Raw genomic sequence first — 24736 nt, forward strand, 5'->3', positions numbered from 1 at the left:
CATTACATTGATATCGATGTGTCTGTGCTTGCAAACCAACAGGTTTGCAGGTGTGTGTTTTGTATTTCAGGTTGCATATTTGTGTGCATCATTGTATTCTGCATTTTACCACTTGTGGTCACCACCAACAATGGCATTGTAAAAGGTCACAAGATCAAAATGTATATAATTTTAATGCAGTGCAATTTAATTGAAAGAGTGATCTTATCATGGTTATTATGGTTACTATATAACTATAATAATTTCTGCTCTGGGCGGCCGTAAACAGAAGCAGAACTAGCCAAGTTCAATAAGTCTAGAAGAAAAAAAATCACTGAATTAGCTTAATTGTAAACCTTAAAATTGATTGATTTTTTTTCTTCCTATTTTAGTCAACCCAATATTATGAAACAAATGCCATTTAAGCTCACTGCAATCATTACACACATGACTGGTAGTCTTCTGTAATAAAGCAAGGTAGCCCTGAGACAAATAGAAAAAAAAATTCCTTAATACATGAATACAAACTTTTGCAACTATGAAACTGGTAAATAAATTAAAAAAGGTAAAGTAGCCTAGTTTTATTTAAGATGTCTTAAGAAATACTACAGAAATTGAATAATCAAATGAAAAACTAAAATACTGTCTTCACTGTATTCACTTTATAGCCCATAATCCTGTAATTGTGGACAAATGTGGGCACAGAGGACTCAGGGGTGATCCTAATTATAAATATTATATCACTGTCTTCGACAAAGTTTTGTCTATCCATTTATGGTGTTTTTATTTTATTTTGGAGGTATGTTTATTTACTTCAAAAAGTACATTTCTTCTATGTAAATTATGCTTATTTTTATATTTTATTTATTTATTTTTAACTACATTAAAATATCATTCCAATAAGTTCTTAGAGCTAAAACCTAAAGATGAAGTGACTTTGCTGTCACCTGGTGTCTTATTTAGGCTTATTTTAGAATGCTCTAAATCACAGTTTTTCCCATTTGGTGCCCATTTTTGACCTAAATACAAGATTAAGGATTTTTTTTTTTCACCCACTTAACATTGTACAATTGAGTCCAAAAAAAAAAAAATGGTGTGTGTTCAGGAGGCAAAGCCTTTAGCCTGACTACGTCAGACTTCCTACGTCTGATAATTTCATTTCGCTCCATAGACAGTAAAAGAAATGGACAGAGCGATCTCATTGGAACTCCATTGAGATGATCGAAGCCCTTTTTGGGCGATTTTTTAGCACTTACGTCCCTGACGCGCAGACTCAAACAGAGCTTGACTACATAGTTGTGATGAGAGCAACCCGTCTATTTTCTAGTGCTGTGGCATGAGAAATCTAAATCATTCCCTTCCGAAACATGCAGAGGCGGAGAGTGCGAATAGGAGCTGTCCATGAGCTAGGAGATGGAGACAATTTGACAAGTGAAGTTCTACTACAAGATGGCAGCTCCCGCGAGGCTTCAACTTCCGGTCGATGGATTACCCCTTGTTTCGCTCCTGTAATCAGTGTGAGATAGTAGCCTATCTTTCAGTTTTCCACCGGCCTTCGGACGACCGGCCAATCAACGAGCAGAGGGCGGGCTGAGAGCCATTAAATAGACGCTAAGCGCCGAGTTTTACATTGTAGGTCGGAGAAATCGAAAACCGAAACGACGCGGAAATGTGAAACGATACACGGGATGCATGCATGCACCCTTCTTTTCTAGTCCTTAAATATTTCAATTTTTCTGGCAAAAATAAGTTTAGAGGCCGCAATTGTACCGTGGATGTGTAGATTAACTTTGCATAATCTGTAAAAGTCATTTACAGCCATGTTCACTCCAGTATTTCGTTCGCATCATCAAGTGTTTACATAGACGGTGGGCTGAGGGGAGATTTCGGACGATCTGTGTGGATGGATAACCCAGTTTTTTAATATTTAACCCTTACACTTTTCAACAAAGCAAATAAAAATTGTTGCCACTCACATTCTTTGCACATTACTATAATATCTGTGACCTTCTCCAAGTTATTTTCTCGGCGAATACAGCAGGCAGCTACGTGCGGGGTCCGAAGTGCATGACATATTTTTTGCGTGCGTGGGAAAGTGTTGGTGACGGGTTTGTTGTCAACACACTGGTGCGGTGATATGAAGTTGCTGTCTGTGCACATCTTTTCGAGAAGTTATTTTAGACCAGGAAAGATCGAACTTGTTAACTCATTTTGCCCACTTACTGTATGCTACATATTCAGTTTGGCACAAAATAGGAATGTAGAGGTAATGTTATGCATCCTCACTGTTTGATTTCATGTAACTAACTTTTGTCATACAATGTCCTGTCATTTGGTTGTAATCTTTAATAAATAGAAGTTACCATTCTGATCTCACACATTTGATCCATGGTATTGCTTAGACACACATGAACATCATAAAAAACATAGACATCTATAGCAGGATACAAAGTTAAAATAGCCTAAATTATAAAGTTATGAAACTTTACTTTTCTCTCAGCCAAAACGATTTGCCAAGCAAAAATTACAGATTAATGAGACCAAAGATCGCCCGTTAGATATACACAAGACGAATTATATATCATGTTTAACCACTAGCATCAGAACCAGCGGCACATGCCAGAAGCTTTACAGTGGAAGTTCAATGCACGACACGTTGACGACACGTTTTGTTTATATCAGATACACATTGTGTAAGTAGCTTAACATTTGACCCTATTCTTCTCCCAGTTTACCAGCCACTTACTATCATGTATTTCGTGAGAAGTGGAGGAATTGACGTTGTAAATCCAACAGATCCGATTCTCTGAATTGAAAAAGAAACTAAAATGGCGCCGCCCGTTGTGCATACAGCTCAACTAACGCGATCGTTATAAAGATGGTTAAACAACAAAACCCATCCACTTGCACATATTTTACAATTGGAATATAAGTGTTTCATGATATAGCGAATACATTTTTTTAATATTTTTACTAAAATAAGGAAAAATGGCATAAAAGCAGCCCAGATAGCAAACTGACATTGAATCAACGTAGAAACGGCATTTCTCATGACATCGAAACAACGTTGATCTGACATTGTTTTGCTTATCGAATTAACGCACCATTATTCAAAACTAACGGAAAATCGACGCAGTTAGTTGATTTCCTAACGTTAAAACGATGTTGATTTCAAGTTGATTTTCCGTTAGTTTTGAAGAATGGCGCGTCTGACGTTGGTTCAACGTTAATTCGATGAGCAAAACAATGTCAGATCACGTTGTTTCAATGTCATGTTTCCACGTTGATTCAATGTCAGTTTGCTATCTGGGAGATCATCATTCATTCTGTGCTCTGTTGTCGTTGTGCTGTGTCACGTGACAAGCAATGACACGTCACCATAGAAACATTAAAGTGGCAAGTTCTAAATAACGGTCGCCTTGAAAAACTCATGCTGGGGTGTCAGTTAGAATGTTTTAAACTTACGTGTGAGTTTGAGGTGTAGCGTTTAGGTTTTTTTTTTTTTTGCAGTTACTCCGAAGCACTAAACAGTCTGACCTTGAGGTAAATTTGCTGGGATGTCCACTTCTGGGAAGATTGGAAACAGTCTTGAATGTTTTCCAGTTGTGAATAATAATCTTCCTCGCTGTAGAATGTTGGACTTCAAATTGTTTGGAAATTTCTGTACATCCCTTATTGATGGCAGCAACAATTGCTTCTCTAAGATCATTGCTGATGTCTATCTTCCCTGGCATTGTTAACACAAACTTGTATGCTCCAGACCAGCGAACTGCCTTTTTTTTGTTGTTGTTGTTAAATAAACCATGCCATGTCATGCGTTCTTGTTCATCTGATGTTATATTTACCTAATTTTACGACATTATATCAAACCATAGCATTCAAAGTACTTTATTTTTCACATAAACATTTTTGACAAACAGACATGCCAGCCCATTCTCATCCCAGGCGTCATCTAACTGACGCCTTGGGAAGCATTTTTGACCATGCTTCAATCTCTGACGCTTTAGGCACTCTTTAGCGTCAGTTTGATGACGCCTTAGGATCTAAACATTACACTTAACCCTTAGTACCCTTCACCAGACCTAAACCTACCCGCGTCATCTAACGCTTTACCTTTAGCGTCAGTTACAGTAAATGACGCCTAGGATCACGTCATGTAAAGGGTTACATGCATACATAGTTTATTTAGTTATTTATTTGTGCATTTTCACAAATCTAATTGTGGTTATTTACAAAAAAAAAATGTAAACTGACACTAATCTAAATCCACCTTTTCTCATTCCTCTAATAAGGTCTGGATTTGGGTTGCAGAAATTAGTCTTAGACAAACAAATTAAGTTTTACAGTGAACTTTATCCTGTCGCAGCAGACATTGGATTGAATGATTTAATTCCAACACAAAGTATACACACATCAGCAGTGACAAATACTAGCACACAAAGTACAACACACCAGTTAAACTGCTGAATATTTATATACTCAGAAAACTGATATTTGCAAAACCACACAGAGCAGTTTAGCAGCAAAAGTATTAGACTATTAGCACAGTCCATAAAATCTACTTTAATTTGATGAGAGGCGAGTTCAATCTGACCCAGCTGTTGGAGGTTTAGGCTTCTCTGCAGGGTTCTGACCGTCTGCTACTCCACTGCATGGACAGATGTGACCACAGCGTGATCCATAGAGAGACAGCCGACTTTACACATCTCTTTCTGTGTCACACATGCATGGTACATTTTTACTGCTATGACATTCAAGGGGTTATGTCATAAGGAATAATATGTTCTATGATATTTAGAGATAAACCAGTTCATACTCTAAACTCATACTCAGAGGTTTTTAAAAATTATGACTGATTTTGTCACAATTGAAAATAGTTTTTATTAATATATGTTTTCATATTTATATATATTTTTTTAAATGTTGCACTACATCAAATACTGCAGTTAATAAAGGTCTGGTTTCAGAGACAGGGCTTAGATTAAGCCAGGATTAGGCCTGAGTTCAATTAGTAGATTTAAATGAAGTTTTATTGACTAAGTTCGGGAGGAGCATGTTCAGATAATTAACACGAGTGGACAGCAATCAGCAATCAATGATAAGATAGACTCATATACATATACATATAGACTCAACAGTCTTACCTCGATCCATTGACAGTTTGGAGCATTTAGTAGATTCGCCTCTTGACTCAACTACTAGCAACTATGTCTCCAACGAGCTCCTCTCCCGATGAAGACATCACCAGGGATGCACTTTCTCACTCCGTCGGTCCCACGGTCATCCCTCCTATGCCGGTTGACGCACTTGAGCCCCCGGCTTCTCCTCGCGGTCGCACACTGGCCCGATCAGCCCAGCGCTCAACAAGACACCACGACCAGTCTTCGCCACCCCCGGCAAGACTACCATCTTCTTTCCCAGCTTCCTCCTAACGCTCTGCTATCCCGATGATCCCACCCATCGGGAAATGGACCGTAGCTGGTCTGAGGCAAGCGCTGGGTAACTCAGACTTACAAGTTTTGAGAAAAATGAATAAAGCAGAGCTTTATGATTTGTATGTCTCCTTAAAAGCAACTCCCAAGACGACCCACAGACAGAGCAAAGCCTGCAGGGCTCAAAATTCGCCTGCCTCGTCTCCCTGCACAGGACGCGGCTCGCTTCGCCCATCGAGCCACCCCAGCAACAGGCCCTCAGCGAGCCAGGGCCGCGCTCCAGTTTTCGTCATGGCAGGTCCACTACTACCTTTCGATGAGGCCCAGCCCTCCACCTCTGCTTCCGCCGCTGCAGCGCCACATAAAGCCGGGCCCAGCAGCCTTCCCACAGCCACTCAGTTCTATTCTCCCGCTGTGCATAACCCTTTTTCTTTTCAGTGGCCTCCAGCTCCAGTTGCATACACTAGCGTGAAGCTATCTACTCAACAGGTTACAGCCCCGCCCACTTCCAGTGGCCTGCAGCTCCAATAACTCAGACAAGCACGGGCCCGCCTCCGCTTGCAGCCCAAGCTCACACTGCTTTCTATCATCCCTCACATCCTCCAACAAACTTTTCGGTAACACTTTATAATAACTACACGCTAATAATCATTAGTTAAGCATGAGTAAACCATTAATTCATCATTCATAAAGCATTAATAGACATTAATAAACAGTTCATAAATACAGCTATACATACTTTCTTCTTGATTTAAAAGCATATCTATAATTTGTTTAATAATTGTATTTTCATCCTTTATTAATGATCAATTTATCATTTCTAAATGAAGAATTGAATTTTTTATGAGCCAGTTATTTAAGAGTTTTCAGTGGTTCATAAGATTACTTAGAGAGAGTGAGTAAATGATTAATAAACTATTTAAATGTACATTCATACATCTTATTATTCAGACATATAGTGATGGTTACTTAATGTGTTAATAAATGCTTTATTAACATGTATTAATGCTGTAGTTAAGGTTTAATTTGGGTAGTTATAAAGCATTTAGTAGTGGTCAGTTGACTATGTCCGTGAGCTCATCTAAAGTGAGGACTAGTCATGCCTTGTAAAGCATTTTTAAAGGCTGTTAAATATTTCTATGTTCTGTATCACTGCGTTGTGTTTGTTACATTTTACTGTTTAGAAGATATACGAGTCTTTAAATCACCTTTATAAATGCTTTACAAAGCATGAATAGTCTTCACTTTAGATTAGGTCACAAAAAGAGTTAACTAACCACTACTAAATGCTTTATAACTACCTGTATTTACTACATTTACTTACACTTTCTAAGTGATCTTATGAATGACTGACAACTCTTAAACAACTGGTTTGTAAATAATGCTATACTTCATTTAGAAATTATTAATTGATCATTAACAAAGTATGAAAATACAATCATTAAATGCATTATAGATATGCTTATAAATCAAGAAAAAAGCATGTATAGCTATATTTATAAACTGCATATTAATGTCTATTAATGTTTTATAAATGATGAATTAACTGTTTACTCATGCTTAACTAATGATTGATAGTGTGCAGTTATTATAAAGTGTTACCAACTTTTCTTCTCAATTTACAGCAGGTCATCCGATCACAATGGCATTGCTGACATTCGCAGCCCTGGATTATACCCTTCCCAGCTCTATCATACAAACTAAATCACCATATTCTCTTCTCACAGCCACGATGCCCGTGCCGCCCAACCAGTTGCTATGTAAGCCCCAACAGTTTCTTAATCCATCCGCGATCAGATCCTCTCAGGTACGGACATAGACCTCTCTTCTCTGTTGTCTCTCCTCCCTGCAGCTAAATCCGACCGCCAAGTGGATTGCGGTGATTTCTCATTTACCCTGAAAAACACAAACACACACTCATCTCCCGTCCTTTCATTTCCCAAAATTCATGATCACTTTTTCACGTTTCACTGAAATCATCTGTTCATCTGCCTTCCCCCACAGGCGGTCTGTGCTGCTATCGGATATCCGTATCCTTCACACGTTTCATGGTCTGTGTGGCAAATTCATTTTTTTCAAAATAGTCGTCCTCAGTGAAATGTACTGAGCAAACACGGTGGTCCTTGATGGTCTCTTCAGTTGTGTTTAGATCTAAAATTATATCCAGAGCAAGTAACTTAGCCATTGATTCATCAGGTCAGCGTTTTTGGTTGGAATTCTATGTAACATCATGGTATTACCTGGTCGCTCCTGTTTATTCTCGCAGCTCAATACAGGGAACACCCATGATTGTAATCTATGCTTTTACTATCTAGTAATTGCTGACTCCACGGTGCGTCTCAGGTGCTGCAGTAATCACTCCGCCCAAGTAACAGTGCTTCGCCTTCTGAGAATATAGTTCCCAGTATTTATACGGTTAAAAGATGGCTGTGTCTCATATGACCTTGGTATTTGTACAATACAGGGAACACAACATGTAAATAGGAAAATAGGTATTTATACGGTTAAAAGATGGCTGTGTCTAATATGACCTTGGTATTTGTACAATACAAATCACAACATGTAAATAGGAAAATGTTTGCATTATTTTGTTACTTATTGGGATTTGTATGCTAGCTGGAGCCATTTACATCCAACCTGTAACAGTGAGGCAAGGAATAAAGCGGAGAGGGAATCCAAACGCAAGCACATTAATTAAATGAAAAGGTAATCCAGGTTAAACAAATAAACTCAAATTAACAGATAATCCAGGGTAAACAAAGAAACTAAGAACAAGAACTCAAAAAGGTTATCCAGGGTAAAACAAAGAAACTCAGAACATGAACTAAGAATAAAGCTACATGCAACAACGACCGACACCCAACAACTGAAACACAGAGGTTTAAATACACAGACAAACAAGCTAAACAAGGGAACAAGGGGGCATGGCTGATCAGAAACACCTGGGGGCACTCATCAACAAGAAAAACTACAAAGGACTACAAAACATGGCACAGAACAGGAAATAACTAAAGTCCACACAAAAGGAAAACACAAGACAGGTCTTTGTGCTAAGCTAGGCTAGCAGTGAGTGCGTCAGACAGAGGCATAGCACGGACATGAAAAAGGTATGTATGGACTTATCTAACTCTGGGGGATACGGTGAATCAGCTAACATTCCAAAAAGACAGCGTGTTCCTTTAAGAAGCTTTTACAAACATGCCTTGGAAAAAAAAAAAAAAAAAAAAAAAAAACATTACTTGGGAGCATCTTGAGACAAAACAATTGTACTCACATATTTTATGATATAATTTTATGATTTGCTTTCAGTTAAAACAGCTAAAACAAATGCATTTTCGTCTGGGTCTATGTTTAAGTCTTGTCTGTGAAACCATGGGGAAACATGTATAATATTTCTTCTCTGATCGAAAACTATCCCTTGCTGATCATCACAAAAAAAAGGCTCTTTGTTAAATAAACTATCAAAAGCATGAAAACAATTCTCTTCTGTCAAAAAGAAAAAAAGAAACAAGGAATTTAAAAACCTCCTTGTAACAGTTTTAGTCCCCACATGAAGCTCTATGTGTATGCATAAAGAGTATTTCACACACAAGCTGTTTTCCCTCAGAAAATCAATTTAACCAGTCAGTAGACAAAGTGGTTGATTATCGACCCTAGTTTGTAGGCAGCATTGCCGTCTCCTCTCACAGGACTGTTCTCAACTATTAGCAATCTGCCATCTAATAAAGTGCAATGAGGCAAGACACAGCAAGCAGAACTGGAATTAGGACTAATAACTAATATGTCTCGATATCAGGCAAATTATACAACCATTAGACAGACATGTCTCTCCAGGGGAAATGCACATTATTCTCTTTATTAATAATTCAATTTGACTAAGAACTATGGGCCATTGCTAATCTGTCCAAAAAATTAACATGTCGATAATTCCACATTCCAAGGGAGAAGTAGTATGTGAAATCACTGTGGGGTTATTACAAATGTCCTCCATGTGCTTGAATAAAGAAAGATGTATGTTACAAACAATATTAAGAAGAAGTGGATTTCAGTATAATTGTATATAAGATTATGTTCCACAATAATAGCACTCAGTGTGAGTCTTTGATCTTTTTTAACAAAAGGGAAAGACTAGCACCACACTTTTTCCTCCAGTGAACATTTCTCAGGATAGGTTTATTTTTGAAAGCCTATTTCTGTATATGCACAATCTTGACTACAAAAACCTTTTGAACATTTCCACCGCCACTGGCCAGAAAAAAAAGAAAGAAAGAAAAAGAGATACATTCATTTGGCATACACAGATTTTTACAAGGGGATGTTGTCACGCCAGTAAACTGTCACAATGAGAGTAGTGAGACTGGTTTGAAAAGATATTTTATATAAAATACTTACGTTTAAAAAAGTCTACATTTAAAACTATATTATAGTCTGCATTTATATGGCTTTTCATCTAAAGTGTAAAAATAAATTCACTTGTTATCCAACAACTGTACAATTATGAAATTAACTATAAAAAATAAAAACAAATATGATGGTGATGATGATGAATGTGAATTGAGCTAAATAATCACTGTTGTCTTCAATATAGTAGAACTGAAATTGTTTCACAATGAATGAACTTAGTTATTGAACCAAATTGAATCAACATTGAGCTGAATGCCTTGGAAAACAGGCACAATGAAAATAGACCGTTGATGCTAAGGGTCCTATCATACAGGCGCGACGCAAGTGTTTTCAGCCCGACTCAGTTATCATTTTCTCGTCCTGCACAATGTTGTGTATTTAGCAAATGTATTTGCTCCTTTTTGTGCGCCCATGGGTATGCTGGTCTGAATATGAGGTGTGTTCAGGCACATTGTTGGCACATTGCTATTTTGAGGCAATTGAAATAGATGGTGCCCTTGAATATTGAATAATCTTTTTATCATTTATAGGACACATTAGTAATACGTGCCTGTCCATATACAGGTGCACAACTCGCTTACACTCTGACCAGTTATTACACACACAGGGAGCTCAAAACTAGCCAAATATTGAAATTCAAAGTATTAAAATGTAAAAGATTAATATTGTGTATATAAAGATGTGGTGGAATCCCGCTTTGTCCTGTAGATGGTCTGCTTGCGTGCTTTAACCTCGCGCACGAGCAAATCCATTTCCTCTCTGGAGAAGCGCTCAGTCTTTCCACTTGCAAATTCCGTCATGTAAATTGTGAATTAGCCATGGTCCAAGCGCAACTGGTTTTTAAAGGGATTGAGACTCTGATTGGTTTATTGCACGTTACGCTCAAAAAACACCAATTTCTCATTAAGAGAATTTAAGGACTATATGTTAAACTAGCAAAAATGGATTCAGACATGCCTTAAGTGCACTTGCGCTTTAGTCCATGTACTTAGATCGTTAAAATAGGCCCTAAATCTTATAGGTAACTGAGATACAGCCTTTGTGACAGCCTTTAATCAAAATCATTCTCCCTCTTTCTGCATGATTGCTTTGGCTTTGAAAAACTGTTTAGGGAAGATAAACAAAACACACTTCTTTTTCAGCCCATTCATTTGAAGAAATAACAAACTTTATCTTAGAATAATGTTCATTTATCATCATGATTATTGGTTTACTTTTACCCTCTCAGTCTCTGTTTGGATATGTCAGTGCACTGGCCTCACCAAATCCAGCCAAGAATTGGTCATTTTTAAAGGGGGTTTGTGTAGATTTCAAAACCCCCTGGTATAAGTGACACCGGTGGCCATTAAGTGAACTGCAGTCAGCAGGTTATTGGTCATGCTCACACTCGTGCACACATCACATGATTTAATCCTGCGCTGCCCCAATAAACTTATGGTGATGGAGAACTTCTTTTTTGTTCTTTGCTAAGAAGTAAAAATAAATACCTCTGCAGGGATATAGCTACTGTTAAAAAAACATTCACACATTCACATGCATGCTGCTGAAAATAATAATAATAATATATATATATATATATATACCAGCTCCCCATTCACCTGTGCGGAAAATTACACTGTTATGATAGTCTGATTATAAAAGTACATTTGAGATTATATAGATATGGCTATGTCAGTGAATTAATCTCTTTTCTTTGCATGACACATTGACATTACAGTACAAGAAAAGCTCTTTATTTAAGGCATTATCCTGAACATTGTACAAGCATTCATTTCATGTGTCATAGAACAGAAGAGAGGCTCTCAGGAGCATGCATAATATCACATAATTTTGAATTTCCCAGCAAAAAACATCCCAAATCCTTCACATAAATATCAGCCTAAAGACTTTCAAACTAGGAATTCAGGAAAGGACTCGATTTTTAAGTTTCATTACAAGCTGTTGGTAATAAAAACTGGTTCATGCATGCCAATTCCAACATATATGCACTTTAAGACAGATTTTTCCATTCTAAAGACCTGTAATATATTTCAAAAGAGAATGATGGAAAAATGGATAGCCTCCATGTGTCATGAAAGGTCGACTCTGGTACATTCATGAGGTTTCATGAGGCTTTGAAGCAATAACACAAGTCTGTGGACATCCGCTTTTGATCAAAACCAAGATGTCAAAAGCTGATCTCGAATAACCTTCCAAACTTTGCACCCAAAAGTTTCATCCAAGTCCCTTCAAGTTTACTTACAGCCACACAGCTAGCAAATGTCTGTCCCTCTAGATTCTCAAGAAATAGCTGCGCAAGCGACCAGGGAATGAAATCATTTATTGTTTAGCACATCAAAGGCAAAGAGGGGAAGAACTGAAAGAGGGAGGAGAGAAGTAGAGAGGAAAGAGAAAAAACAAGAGAAATGAGAAGAGAGACATGCTTTGAATGTACGTTTCTGCTTATGCAGCATGTAAACTGCAGCAGTGACTCCAGTGACTCCCCAACCGCACAGCCCTTCAGAGATCTGAGCCAAAGTCCTAGTTATTTATGGTGCAGTGAGAAACAATAATGTCTCTGATGAACTCGCCCAATTTAAGCCTCCAGTTAAGACCATGATCCATTAGCTATCATTGCTAGATATTCCAAGCAAATAAAAGATTTTCGGCATGACCAAGTGCAAACTTTTCAGGTTTGCTGTATTTTAATCACAAAGTGAGTGTCTCAAGTACCTTCTAAGATCAACGGAGAGACAAAACTTAACTACACCAAAAAACATCAACATTGACAGCCGTTCAAAGTTTATGTGCATTCTGATGAAATAACATTTATTGACACTAAACCATATATAAAATATTTGTCAATCTCCGAATATCTATAAAGAAATTCATCAAAACAATGCAATTATATTTGAACTATATCTCATTATAAACCATATTTAGTTGTGTATATATATATATATATATATATATATTAACACACAATTATTTATTTCCTTATTAATTTATGTTAAATAAAGTATCACATATATTAATATGTTTGTATAGTATTATTCTCTATTACTTTACTAGCACAAAAACAACAACAACAAAAAAAAAATACATTGCTAACTGTCAAAAAAAAAAACTCATAAAAACTGCAAGTGAATGGTATTGCATAATGTAATATAAAATAATTTATATTAAAATAATTTAAATGCAGAGCAAATTGGGGATATGGGCAACATTTTAGCGGTGTCAACTGTGTTTTACTTAAACCGTTTATAGCTTTTCCTTGATAAAATAGCACATTTTACATAACTTTATATTTTATCTGATTATAATGCAATGTATAATCAGTGTACAACAAACATTAATTTGCAACCCCTCAGGACTATACTATACAAATTTCGGGCCACTAAACTCTCAACTGGATATTTCTGTCAAGCAGTAATCAAATTGATGAGTGATGACTGTGCATGTTTGGTTGGATTTTGTGACCATATGGTGAGCTACTTTCTGTGTTCTCTCTTTCTTCCCCTCATATCAAAAACAAGGTTTTCAGGTTCGTAACCCATTTAGGTATTGTAGGATCTACCTTGGAGACTGACATCAAACTCAGAAACATGGACTCTCAAGAGGAGGCTAACTCGAACAGATGAGCACTGCATCATGGCATACACACGGCAAGAGCAAGTCAACCTGCAGTACTGACACTACACATCTCCTGCTTACTGCATCCCCTCGCTAGCAATGGCCATTTTCAAAATGAAACATGACACACACTGAAAGAAACACATGCATTGTTCGGTGTTCTCCACTCCACTATACCGAATAGCCACAAATTGATAAGTGCACACAGTAGAATTGTATTTCTGGCAATTTTGGGTCCACTAAACACACAACATGCATTTCCACCCAAATGTATTTGGACACTTCAGCCACACTTAAAAATGTATGAATGTCACTGCTTAAAAAGCACAAGCAGACGTTGAGAACATTTCATAAAAGAAAATTGTTTGTTTCAATTTATAAAATGCATATACTGTTCAAAATTAAGATAAAGTACTTAGACAAGAACTATCATGTTAACATGTTAATGTATGCAATAACTTAAATGCAGGGTTGGTGATTTGTTCCAGAAACATTTTAGGTTATGCTGGTTGAAAGTCTCTTCACATCCTGATAGCAATCACTAAATTCAGTGGTATATATATATATAGGGCGGATCCGACAGTTCAGAGACGGCTTCCTTAGCTGTGGACGGGTAGCCCGAAGGCTCTTGGTGTGGTTGGAAGTCCAGTGGCGTTGTAATGGCGACAGGCAGCAGCAGTGTGCAGAGTGAGAGCGTTGTTTTTAACGTTTAACCGGTTTTAGTTTCTATATTTAAAGTAGTTTTTTAGTGATCTGCGTGCGACAGTGATAATAATGACTCACCTCAGTTTGACGGGCTGTTTCATCCTCTTTACGCTGTTATGTAAACTTTTGGGAGTACTCTGTGAACAAGAGTCCTTCCAATACACACGCGAGTTTCTCCTGTTCCTGCGCAACTCTGATACGGGCATCGTGGACCCCTCGCCGGCTTTTCTATCAGAGATCATCCAGTCGGCAGCCGCCCCTCACACAGAGAACCTTTTATCTGCCCAGGGAGTTCCCACAGATATCCGTCACACTTGTCAACATTCACCCGAAGGCTAATGCGGATCTAGCAACTCGAGCTATGGTCAAGTGTGTCCAGTGGCTTCAGGGGATTTCACCTGAAGCACCAAACTTTATTATGGGCGATTTTAACAACTGTAAACCAGGGAAGTCCCTATATGTCACTTGTGCAACCCCACGGTACAAATGAAAGAAAAAGTCCCGGCCCTGATGGCATTGGAGGCCGTATATTGAAGAACTGTGCTGAACAACTGGTAGACATTTTTTGTTTTATTTTTAGAATGTCCTTGCATCTTCACACCGTTCCTCACATTTGTAAAGACTCAATTATTGTTCCGGTGCCTAAAATTATATTTCCAGTGTCCCTTAACGATTTCAGGCCTGTGGCATTAAAGTCCCCGTGAAATCAAAATTGAACCTATTTACTTTGTTAGCGCATATTACTAGTCTTGTGGTGAACAATTAATCCGTGCAAGTAAAAATATATTTAAAAAATGTTTTACCTTGGTAATCTTTAATCAAAATCTGAAAAGTTACTTCCGGTCTGGAACGGTTTCTTTTTCTGATGACGTAGGTTTCACAACTTGGGTGGGGAAACGCTTAACCACTCCCCTCAAACCGTTAGTTTGCTATGAGCGAGAGATGGAGAGGAGGAGCGCTAGAGTAAAACCCTGCCCTCTGTTCAATATTCCGTTTCACTTGGAAATACGTCACAGCACTGGAGAAAAATCGTTTGCAACTTCCGGTTCACGGGGACTTTAACGTCACTCACTATGAAAACATTAGAGAAGATCGTGAAAGACAAACTTTTGAACTATGTCCAAGATATACTCGATCCGTTTCAATTTGCCTATAGGCCGAACTGGGGTGTGGAAGATGCTGCCTGTACTCTTTTGAATTTAATTTATACCCATCTCGAGAATGCAAAGTTTTGTACGGCTGTTTTTTTTCGACTTCTCTTCAGCTTTTAATTGTATCCAACCACATATTTTAGAAGGGATTCTGAAAGGAACATTTAATATAGATCCTTGTCTTATTTGTTGGTTGATGAATTTCTTAACTAATAGGTCTCAACGAGTAAGAGTGAATAGTATGTTATCTGATGTTCTCCTTTCTTCCACCGGCTCCCCTCAGGGCTGCGTCCTCTCCGCGATCTTATTTATTTTATACACAAACGCATGCCAAAGCCAGCGTCATATCATTAAGTTTGACCCTGAGCATGGTGCTATTTTAAATGATTTTACAGAGTGGTGTAAATAGTCTTTCATTAAGATTAATGAAACTAAAACTAAAGAAATGCTGATCGATTTTAGCACAAACCCCCACGCCGTCTCTCCTACTCTAATTAATGACCAAGCTATAGAAGTGGTGAAACAATATAAATACCTTGGCATTATCATTGATGACAAACTCACTTTTGAGCCACAAGTTGACGCTATCTGTAAGAAATCACATCAATGTATGTTTTTTTATCGTAAACTTCGCAATTTTAATGTCGATAAAACTTTATGAGGATGTTTTATTGTTGTTTTATTGAATCTATCCTTTCTTTTGCCGATTTTAGCACAAACCCCCACGCCGTCTCTCCTACTCTAATTAATGACCAAGCTATAGAAGTGGTGAAACAATATAAATACCTTGGCATTATCATTGATGACAAACTCACTTTTGAGCCACAAGTTGACGCCATCTGTAAGAAATCACATCAATGTATGTTTTTTTATCGTAAACTTCGCGATTTTAATGTCGATAAAACTTTATGAGGATGTTTTATTGTTGTTTTATTGAATCTATCCTTTCTTTTGCCCTTGTGAGATGGTTCGTGTCCCTCACGCTTAAAAATAGAAATAGGCTGCAATATTTATTTAAAGTGTGTTGCAAAATTTCCAATAACCATTTGACCGACCTAAAACTGATATACTGTGAGACAAGGACCCTTAAGAAGGCACAATCAGTATTGGCCGACCCTAGTCATCCCTTGAACAGTTGCTTCATTTTATTGCCGTGGGGCCGCAGATTCAGTTTACCTAAATGTAAGACAAATAGATATACATTTTTTTTGTCCCTTTTGCTTTAGGTTTTTGTAATAAGTCAATGTGAGTTGTAGATTCTTGTGTATCATGTAATTGTCTAGGTGTTGTTAACATTTTTTTTATTATTATTTTTTATTTATTATTACTGTTTGTATGGCTGCTGTTTTGTATTTGTATTACTTATGTGTTATTTATGTCATATGCTGCTGCACAACAAATTACCCCTCGGGGTTGATAAAGACTCCTTGAACCATGAACCTCGAAAAAAAATTCTTGGTGGGAATTTTCAGAAATCAGGGACTAGTTTAGCCATCACTGAAATCTGGTATCACTGGACGCTGATCAGGGGCTGGAGTCCTCTCAGCTGTAGTGGCCATCTTGACTGAGGGCTCAGAAGGCTGATTTGTTGAGGGGGGCCAAAAAACAAACAAACAAACAAAAAAACTATGAGGGACTTACCTGAAAAGTCAGTTTGATGGCCATGGTCCCAAAGGCACGGCACCCAAGTCTTGGGTGTGATCTTCCATGGTGCGGATGCTCTGACAGAGCTGACAGAAGAGGAGGTGACCAACTCCAGACAGGAAAACTGCTGCTAGATCCATTAATAGCTCGGTTCTTCTGTTTCAGTGTTGCAGCAGAGACATAACTGGATCTAAGTGCAGAAGTCCTTTATTAAATGAAAACAAACTCAAATCTTTACTAAATGAATTCTCAGGATCAGGAACAAAAACAAGAACAAGAAAGGGAAGGAAAGTGGGGAAGGGGGCCTCTAAGATCTTGTGCCCAGGGGTCTCTGCTTTCTAAATCCGTGCCTGGCGCAGCACAGAGTAAAATGGATATGAATATCAGAGATGGAGGTTCAGCTTGTCGATTTGTGGGAATGTTCCGTCAAAAGCATTCCAAGTATCATTGTAATTTCCTCCTGCCTATCGTCTGACATGTTTATTCTGCAGTCTCGAGAGAAGATTTTCCGTGTTCATGGTCGGGACTATGGTTGGAATTCTGTTTGTGTGTTGTGTGTTGTCTTCTTCACATCGCGGCACACCACAGACTATAAGCGCCACAACCGAAACAGCAGCAACGTTTTACAGTTCCTCCTGAACCAAGACAACGAGCTTATGCTGCATTCACACCATAACTACTGTAATTTGAAAGAGATGGCGTTATACAAGGAGCGGTTCATGACTCGGATTTATGCATTTATATGGTAGAACTATCAACGTCAAAATGATCTGCAGAAGTCAGGTGGTACAGGTCAGTGCTCTTTAAAGGGTTAGTTCACCCAAACATGAAAATTAAGTCATTAATTACTCACCCCCATGCTGTACCAACCCCGTAAGACCTTCGTTCGTCTTCGGAACACAAATGAAGATATTTTTGATTAAATTTGAGAGCTGTATAACTACCACATTGGCTCCTAAGGGACTGCCTCTTGACGGCCCAGAAAGTCATTGAAGAAAATGTTTAAATATCCCAAGTGACTACCTTGGCTCAACTATATGTTTATCAAGCTATCTATCTTCAGATCGCAATTCTCGCGCATGCGTCGTGGAAATCTAAGGAAATCTCGTTTCTGGCCTACAAGGAAGAAAAGAAATAGTCGAATAAACTCGTTATTTTTGTTAGTTTTTTCGCACAAAAAGTATTTGCGTCGCTTGATAAACATATAGTTGAGCCACGGTAGTCACTTGGGATATTTAAACATTTTCTTCATTGACTTTCTGGGCCGTCAAGAGGCAGTCCCTTAGGAGCCAATGTGGTAGTTATACAGCTCTCAAATTTAATCAAAAATATCTTCATTTGTGTTCCGAAGACGAACGAAGGTCTTACGGGGTTGGTACAGCATGGGGGTGAGTAATTAATGACTTAATTTTCATTTTTGGGTGAACTAACCCTTTAAGTTGTTTATGTTCGTTATTATTGTAATGTGCTTTGAGGCATGAGGTAGTTTAATCTCCTGTCTCGTGAAGCATTTATTTGCTCTTTGCTGTACTACACATCGTGTTTTGGATGAAGTGTGGCTTTGTAGATGCTCTGAAGGAAGGGTGGTATCTTTCAAACCTAGCTTTCTATTGCTAGCCTCTCTCGACCTATACTGATGATTCCCTCATTAAGACACAAACATAAGCACACACCTAGCCTTGGTCTCATCACGTATACTTGGTTATTCGCAGGTGCATTTCCCGTTCCCTTCGTATGCTTCATTATCCTTGTTCGCTCGGCGGCCTCGAGATCCTCTTCAGTTCTGGAACCTGCATCTAAAAGAGACATGGTTATTATTGAGCTCATTTATATATTTGGATACTTAATATTGCCTCACACTCCTGAGTTGTGAGTTGTTTCCTTGTTTTTATTCATAGCATGTCTTCCTCAGTTGTGACATGAACATTTCATTCTGTTAAAAATGTGATATGTGATAAAATGTAGTTATGAACTCCATATTGTTAATATGATGAGTTACATACCATCATCTTTGAGGAGAACTGACTGTGTACATCCCCATATTTTTTTTTTTATAATTTTGAAATAAAAAAAGTTATAATTTAAGTTTTAATAATTTTTCACAATATTACTGTTTAACTGTGTTTTTAATTTAATAAATGCAGCCTATAGGTGAGAATTCTGAGAGACTTCTTTCAAAACCACTAAATATATAATATTATAATATATATATATATATATATATATATATATATATATATATATATATATATATATATATTGTTCATTTGATGAACTACACCCATGTGATTTTTAGGGGAACTGACTTCATACATCCACATAAATCAAGGTGGCATAATGTGGTAAAAAAAAAAGGCAAAATGGCTCAGAAAATCATTAAAAATGAATGTACAAAATATCAAGCTATTCCTCCCATAAATTAATCAATGTCAAATTCTACTGTTTTATTATTAAAACTCAATCTATCAGTGGCAGTGCTGACATTAAGCGACAGTGTTATCATTTACATTTGTCCCTCTAACATCCAAATAACAACCGTAATTTTTTTGTGTGCGTTTGACAAAATGCTGTGGTCCTTTCTAATTAATGTTAATCAGTATTCAGCCAGTGAAGATGTTTCCAGAAGGTTAATATCAGCTTTGAGAAGATAATAACGAATTATGAGTCACTCCATCCCAATACCCATACCCATCCACATCCGCTTTGAATTACCTGTCAGGATTTAGCAATGATTAGGAAGAAGAACTGATACGTTAAGCATCAAATACCATCTCAGCGAAGACTCCTAAACCTGGGGATAAAATTATGTACTATGTGTGCATATATACTCCAGAGCTTGGGGATTGGAATGTTTACCCTGCCTTCAGAGCACTCTTTAAAGCCAAGCCTCGTCCAAAAGTCATGAACATGTACAGCACAGTCTGCAAAGAATGCGATGACCACATATCTCAAAGCACATAAAATTACACTAAAACAATTAAAGTTAGCATCTTTAGAGCTCTGACTTGGCTTGCCATCTTGTAATTACAGCTATGACATGGAGTGAACGCAGCATAAAGCTTGTTGTTTTGGTTCAGGAGGAACTGTAAAAGAGAGCTGTTGTTTGTTTGCGGTGCTCAGTCATTGTGTGTTTACAACTTTGCATTGCCTCATGGAAGACCACTTCTATTATTGATCGAGTTTCAACCAGTTTAACAATTTTTATAAAATAGTCGCCTACCCTACATTTAAGGCAGGCAATTAAAAATTGCCAACGAGGGAAAAACACATTCTTACCACACTGATGAATTATTATTATTTACTTGTATTAAGCATAAGCTTCACTTAATTGTTAGATTTTTTTTAAACAAGACTTAATTTCTTAAAGCTGCAGTCTGCAGTTTTTCCTCTTTGTTGCCATCTCTGGTCGAAATCTGCATTTGCAGTCATTCGCGGAATTATCAACTTTTACGAGTTGCAGTTCGACACAATGTCATCTATTATTGATCGAGTTTCAACCAGTTTAACAATTTTTATAAAATAATCGCCTACCCTACATTTAAGGCAGGCAATTAAAAATTGCCAACGAGGGAAAAACACATTCTTACCACACTGATGCATTATTATTATTTACTTGTATTAAGCATAAGCTTCACTTAATTGTTAGATTTTTTTTAAACAAGACTTAATTTCTTAAAGCTGCAGTCTGCAGTTTTTCCTCTTTGTTGCCATCTCTGTTCGAAATCTGCATTTGCAGTCATTCGCGGAATTATCAACTTTTACGAGTTGCAGTTCGACAACAATGTTTGAGGAGAGTGTGCAGCTGTCAGTCACCCGACCGGTGTCGATACTGCCATCATTCTCTGCTGGCATTCAGAATCACAGATTATTCTTTTTTTGAAGTGTGACCAACATAAGAATTTTCCCTGTGAAATATCGTCTGAAAAAGTAACTTTGTTCTGGTTCTGACATTGCAGTAGATCATGCTGATTAAATCTAAAAATCACTTATCATCACGCAAAAACGTGCAAATTATACTTTGTTCTCAAATTGTTGTTAAAATGTCAGCATTGCATAACATGTAATGTCCTTCTGATATGTATCATTGTTTTCGAATGGGCCGATTGCTTTTTCTGTGGCCACTCCGAAGTCCGAAGAAAGTCTTTTGCATTTTTACAGCGGGTAAATCTGTTGTCACTGGTTATTGTCGTTTGAACCTTTCTGGATCCGCCATCAAATTAATAAGTATAATTATATCAAGTGCTGTGAGAAAAGGCTATGAATCTCCACCTCCAACATCCTCACACGCAATATAGCCTATTAGCCGAGACTCCTTCTTTATGTGTACAGATGTGACGTAATGACGCAAAGACAAGCTCGGATCTCCCGCTGAAATTCACCAGGTGCACTGGAATTAAAAACATTATTACAAGCTTACCGCTTCGAATCGAGCTACAACATGCAGGTGGTTTTAAACATCGACATATTTTACATATTTAACCCCAAAAAAGCTATTGACTGCAGCTTTAAGTCATTTATTTTGAGGATGTTGAGATTTATGTATGTGTTTGATCTGTTTATTGTCTGATCTCATCTGCGTATTATGGTTGTTCTTTTGTTTTGCCATTATATCCTGAAACTGAAACTGGAGTAATGATACTGAAAATTCAGCTTTGCCATCACATACATAAAATGCATTTTAAAATATATTCAAGTTTAATATTTATAATTGTTATAATGTTTCACAATATTACAGTTTTCACTGTATTTTTTAACCAATATTTTTTAACCAAATAAATGCAGCCATGACAAAATAAACTTCTTTAAAAAAACATAAAGAAAATCTTACACCAAACTAAAGTATATATAGCAATAAAATCTTTGGCCAGCAAAAACAACTCAAAGTGTTTACCATGACCTCTTTATGATTGCAAACACATTCTCACAAACACGTATCATCTGTGGAAAATAGAATGTGAGAGAAAAAAGTGTGAAATGAGGAAATCAGAGGGGGGGAATACACCCTGGTAGAGGAGCTGGCACTTGCCAGCAATCAGGGGTGAGCCATGATGGATGGCGTCCAGAGTGCTGCCTCCTCCAAACAGAGCTCTTTGATTTAGGGTATGTGTACGTCAGTTCATATTTATTAACTGTGATGTGAGTCCATATGGCTGAGTGTATGAGCCATAAATAGTTGAGGGATATTCAGCAGGCCACGCAGGTAAAAGGTAATTCACTGATAAACTAAATAAAAAATAGTTCATGTAAGTTATGCAGTGCAGTCTTAAAAATTTTCCTTAGCTTCCTAAATGTTACGGTAACACTACAATATGGTTCCTTCGTTAATGAATAACTGCTCAAGAACCAATGAGTAACACAATATTAACAATCTTGTAACTATTATTAACTAACAAGAAACTCTGATTAACAAACTAGTAAGTAGCGCACAAATGAAAGTGGTAGTTCACTATTAACTAATCAGTAACTACTATTTTTGTAATACTTCCCAGAGAGCTACTGAAAAAGTTTATTAACAATCTAGTAACTACTATTTACTAAAAATAAACTCTGATTATGAATTAGTAAGTAATAGCTCACAGATGAAAGTGTTACTAGATACTTCTGTGGGAATTACTAATTATTTGGATCCGTATTATAAAGTGAAGATCACTGGAACTAACTAGTAATGACTCAAGTGTTACTACATGATCTAGTTATGATTTGTGCTTGAAGTCATTTCAAGCGTTTGAGATTTTTGGTGAACTTTAGTATACTTTTAGAAAATGTCTTTAGTAACACTTGAGTCATTACTACTGTAGTTATATAGTTCCCATGGTCTTCACTTTATAATACAGATCCAAATAATTAGTAATTCCCACAGAAGTATGTAGTAACACTTTCATCTGTGCGCTATTACTTACTAATTTCTTAATAAGAGTTTCTTTTAGTTAATAGTAGTTACTAGATTGTTAATAAACTTTTTTAGTAGCTTCTGGGAAGTATTAAAAAAAATAGTAGTTATTGATTAGTTAATAGTGAACTACCACTTTAATCTGTGCGCTATCACTTACTAGTTCGTAAATCAGAGTTTCTTGTTAGTTAATCTGCAGAAGATCAATGCCTACTTCTGCATTGCAACAACTGTAGCCCTGCCCACAGATTTAAGACAATAGTAGGTAAATAACATATGTGATGCTAACATTAGCTCAAGAAACTAAGTGATGAACATGCCTTTGAAGAGTGCTAATGATTGTGCAGTGCCAGGTAGTGGAAAAACACAGTCGATGCGTAACCTTCCTTTTGACGCTGGATTTTTGTCCCATCATTTGCATAAAATTTTAATCACATTAGAAAAAGTTTAGGGAAAGTTGTTAGCCGAGTGGAATTTTTACTTTCGGAAAGTTCGATAACCCCTGTATTATGTGATTATACTTGAGCTCCCCTTAAACCTGATGGTTCTTCTTCCTAAATGTTTCTAAGAAAAGGAAAACCACTAGTGCATGAATCCCTGCACATAACTTACTGCCCTGTCAGTCTGTGTTATTCCCCAGTCAAAAATGTTCTTTAACCAGTCTGTTATTTATTCAGGTGAAAACACATTTTGTCAGGGGGCTCTGTATAAAATTACCCTGGAGCTGGACTAAATAAATAAATGTATTATGGCTGAGCAGTTGGAACATCAGAGGTCATATGCTTATTGAATCAAACAATGTTTTAGTTTGAAGTATAATGCTTAAGGCTGCTTTCTTTCATCAATGTGAAAATCAATAAAAATGTACTGATATTCCAAATAGGTCTCTGAATATGTTTTTATTCACATGGTGTGGAATTTCTGACTACTTTGCCAGCTGAGTGGCCTGATCACTGCATGAAAAGACTCAAATCCGGCAATATCCGGGCATGGTAAACTCCTGTGCAATTTGATGTTTGCTGGATGTATGTGGGAAAAAGCGGATCAGAGTAACACGGAACAGTATATTTCCAGACAAACCCGGAAACCTCACCTACGCGGGCATATACAGGAATCCGTGAAATTTTACGGACATATACAGCTGAAACACTGCTGGGTGTGAGAGGTGTGAAGAAGACCTTTCATATGTTAATGATGATATGTTAGCTATGGTCAAACCATAGCTGGGGAGTTGGTAGTGTGAACGCTCTTTTTTTTTTTGTGATACAGTGAGTTATTGTGCATGATTTATCTCTCGACAATATTTGTTATGCAGAACCTAACCAATTTTAGTAACTAGCAAATCAAATTTACACCATAATTTGTTTCTTTGGTTCTGGAAGTTTAATGGATTTGCAGGGAATGCATAAACTGATAAAACATACAAATATAGCATATCTTGAATGCAACAAAAGTCACTTTGGATAAGAAAAACATCTGCGAAATGCTTAATGTAAAGGCATATGCTAGTGGACACACTTTTCAATACAGTGAAAATTTATCAGGACAGAAACCATAAAATTTTAGAAACATATTTATATAAATAGGACTTTTTTTAGTAACTTTTATATAATCAAGTAGCCAAAGTTTTTTATAAGGTATATATATATATTTATATGTATATATTTAATACTATATATAGTATTAAAGTAACTCTTTCATTTTTGCCAACAAATATAATTAATATATATATATATATATATATATATATATATATATATTATATTAAAGAAAAATTAAAGCAAAAATTAAAGAGTTACTTTAATACTGATTAGCAATTCAGTAAATTCCCTTTCCTGTCATTTCAATTCATCCAGTGCCAATTCAGCTCAAGTTCCAACTAAATCTGAGCCAATTCAAATTTGTATCCAAGCCTGTCG

The sequence above is a fragment of the Pimephales promelas genome, chromosome 11 (assembly GCF_988280905.1).
Source record: "Pimephales promelas chromosome 11, fPimPro1.hap1.1, whole genome shotgun sequence".
Classification (NCBI taxonomy): domain Eukaryota; kingdom Metazoa; phylum Chordata; class Actinopteri; order Cypriniformes; family Leuciscidae; genus Pimephales; species Pimephales promelas.